This window comes from Otolemur garnettii, unplaced genomic scaffold (genome assembly GCF_000181295.1).
Source record: "Otolemur garnettii isolate 467f Iridium unplaced genomic scaffold, OtoGar3 scaffold00109, whole genome shotgun sequence".
Classification (NCBI taxonomy): Eukaryota; Metazoa; Chordata; class Mammalia; order Primates; family Galagidae; genus Otolemur; species Otolemur garnettii.
Window position 1 is genome coordinate 936,932 of NW_003852504.1, and position 2,975 is coordinate 939,906.

The 2,975-nt window shown below is 44.9% G+C and overlaps 1 pseudogene; it reads left to right on the forward strand.

Annotated features, from left to right (window-relative positions):
* Positions 1-1,588: 1,588 nt before the first annotated feature.
* On the forward strand, positions 1,589-2,415 carry LOC100963329 (annotated as a pseudogene).
* Positions 2,416-2,975: the final 560 nt, after the last annotated feature.

Sequence of the window (2,975 nt, forward strand, 5' to 3'; positions counted from 1 at the left end):
CTGGCAGAATGTTGAAATTTAGAGACACAGTAAGAGGCACAAACAGGCAGCCGTCAAGTTACAAACCAATGACTCAGAGAGCTCTGTTATTTACTTGCTTAATTTCTGACACTTGCCTCTCAAGCTATCTCTTCAATTTGAACAGATGCTGCATGCACTTAACCTTCATCTTTATTTTTTTCTCAACCATTTTTCAGGTCATGCTTGTCTTAACTTGACTGAGTAGAACAGAGCAGGGTCACTGTGAAATGTCAGTGCCAAAATAGATTTGCAAAAGCAAAACCAGAGATAGGATGGTATTTGTTTGCTTGGAGAACATGGGAAGGCTGCCACAATATGGCCTTTGAGCTAAAGAGAATTGGGAACAGAACTAGGATCAAATTTGGGGTCATCTCTAGCAAGGGATGACAGATCCAAGTAGATGAAAATGGGAGTCAACATCTGTGGGCAAAACTGAGGCCAAAGCTATCAAAGGCCTGAAAACAAAGGTGAATACAGACAAATCCTTATGGGCGGCATTTCCTCGTTATCAGGCACCTTTGGAAGGGACAGGACCCCAATCTCTTAAATATAACTCTATCAGTATGAAGAGCACAAATGTCTGTGTACGTTGAACTCCTCCCATGATGCCCAGCACGATCAATTTTTTGGTGGTCTGAATCACATTTACCATAAAGAAAAGTAGTAACAACTATGCACATTTTGAGCAGATGAACTTGGTTTGCAAATATCTTCTGTGTACTTATCTGTCTTGTTTCCCCTGAAGGCATCCCTTGCTCAGGTGCCCTGCTGCCCCAACTTCACACAAGTGCTTACAAATCATCTAAATGTTGTACTAAAATACAAATCCACAATCTCTTATATGCAATTCCAAAATACAAAGCACTCTAAAATAGAAAGATTTTTATAAATCATCTGATATCAAAAATCTGACATGAAGTGCAGTGGCTCACACCTGTAATCCTAGCACTCTGGGAGGCTGAGGCCGGAGCATTGCTTAAGCTCAGGAGTTGGAGACCGGTCTGAGCCAGAGTGAGACCTCGTCTCTACTAAAAATAGAAAAATTAGCCAAGTGTGGTAGCAGGCACCTGCAGTCCCAGCTACTCGGGAGGCTGAGGCAAGAGGATCACTTGCGCCCAGGAGTTTAAGGTTGCTGTGAGCTATGATGATGCCACAGCAACAGAATGAGACTCTATTGCAAAAGAATAAAAAAGTCTGGCATGAATAATTAAATAATTTTGAGGTTATTTATAGTCCTTATCTTGCTTAGAGTGAACTTATACATTTTACTGGAGAAATATTACTGTATTTTATTATGAAGCACTGTCCCACATTCCACCTAGGATATCATAAAATCCACAGTAAACACATTGGATTACCCTAATAAAATCTGAAAAAGTCTTAATTTCAAAATACAATTTGCCCAATGGACCAGATAAGGGATTATACCAGTATTAAAAGCACTTGTTTCCGAGTGCTGTAATCATAAATTTTATTTCTTTAAACTTGGCCATATTTTCAATACTTCCTATACAGCACCTACATTATTTTTATTATAAAAATATCTCAATACTGAGGAGCACCCAGCACGCTGACTGAGGCCCCCCTGGCCCCCAAGGCCAACAGAGAGAAGATGACCCAGGTCATGTTTGAGACCTTCAACACCCCAGTCATGTACCTGGTCATCCAGGCTGTACTGTCCCTATATACGTCTGGGTGAACCACTGGCATCGTCATGGACTCTGAAGATGGGGTCACCCACACGGTGTCCATCTACAAGGGGCATACCCTCCCCCATGCCATCCCGAGTCTGAAGCTGGCTGGCCGGGACCTGACTGACTAGACTACTTCATGAATGAAATTCCTCACAGAGCACAGCTACAGCTTCACCACCACCACCAAGCACGAGACCGTATGGGACACCAAGGAGAAGCTGTGCTACATCGCCTTGGCCTTAAAGCAAGAGATGGCCACTGATGCATCCTCTTCCTCCTTGGAGAGAGCTATGAGCTTCCCTATGGCCAGGTGATCACCATTGGGAACAAGCGGTTCCAGTGTCCAAAGGCACTCTCCCAGCCCTCCTTCCTGGGTAAGGAATCCTGCAGCAACCACGAGACAACTTTCAACTCCATCATGAAGTGTGACGTGGACATCTGCAAGGACCTGTATGCCAACACAGTGCTGTCTGGTGGCACCACCATGTACCCTGGCATCAGTGACAGGATGCAGAAGGAAATCACTGCCCTGGCACCCAGCATCATGAAGATCAAGTTCATCATGCCCTCTGAGCACAAATACTCAGCGTGGATCAGCTGCTCCATCCTAGCCTCGCTGTCCACCTTCTAGCCGATGGGGATCAGTAAGCAGGAATATAATGAGTGCGGGCCCTCCATTGTCCACCGCAAATGCTTTTAAATGGACTGCGAGCAGAGAGCACCTGCAGCAGAAGTTGGTTCAGAAGTACAGATCTGCTCTGGTGAATGCACACCTCAAGCTGGCCTCACGAAACTAGAAGACACCTCTGAAAAGAAATTGTCCTTGAAGCTCGTATCTAGTATCAGCACTGGATTGTAGAACTTGTGGCTGATATTGACCTTGTATTCAAGTTTACTGTTCCCTTGATATGTTTGATGCCCTGTACGTGTCTTTGATTTGAACCCCTGAGACCTGTGGCTCAGTCACCTCTGGCTGAGATGAGAGAACATTCTTGTGGAAGAGAAATCTGTGGCCTGGTGAATCTCTGTGGCCATCAGCCTCTCATTCTGTGCAGGGTATTAATGCAGAGCTGACCATTCCAGGATCTCCAGGGGCTGGCAAGATTCCTGACTACTTGTCACTTCTGTCTTACTGGTCTAACAGGGCTGGAAAGTCCAAGCCTTTGGGACCCTGTTTCCTTTATCACCTGATGTTTTCCTGCCAGAATACCGTGGGTGATTACTTGGCTTGAGTTGGAAGCAGTTTGCATTTACACCTAT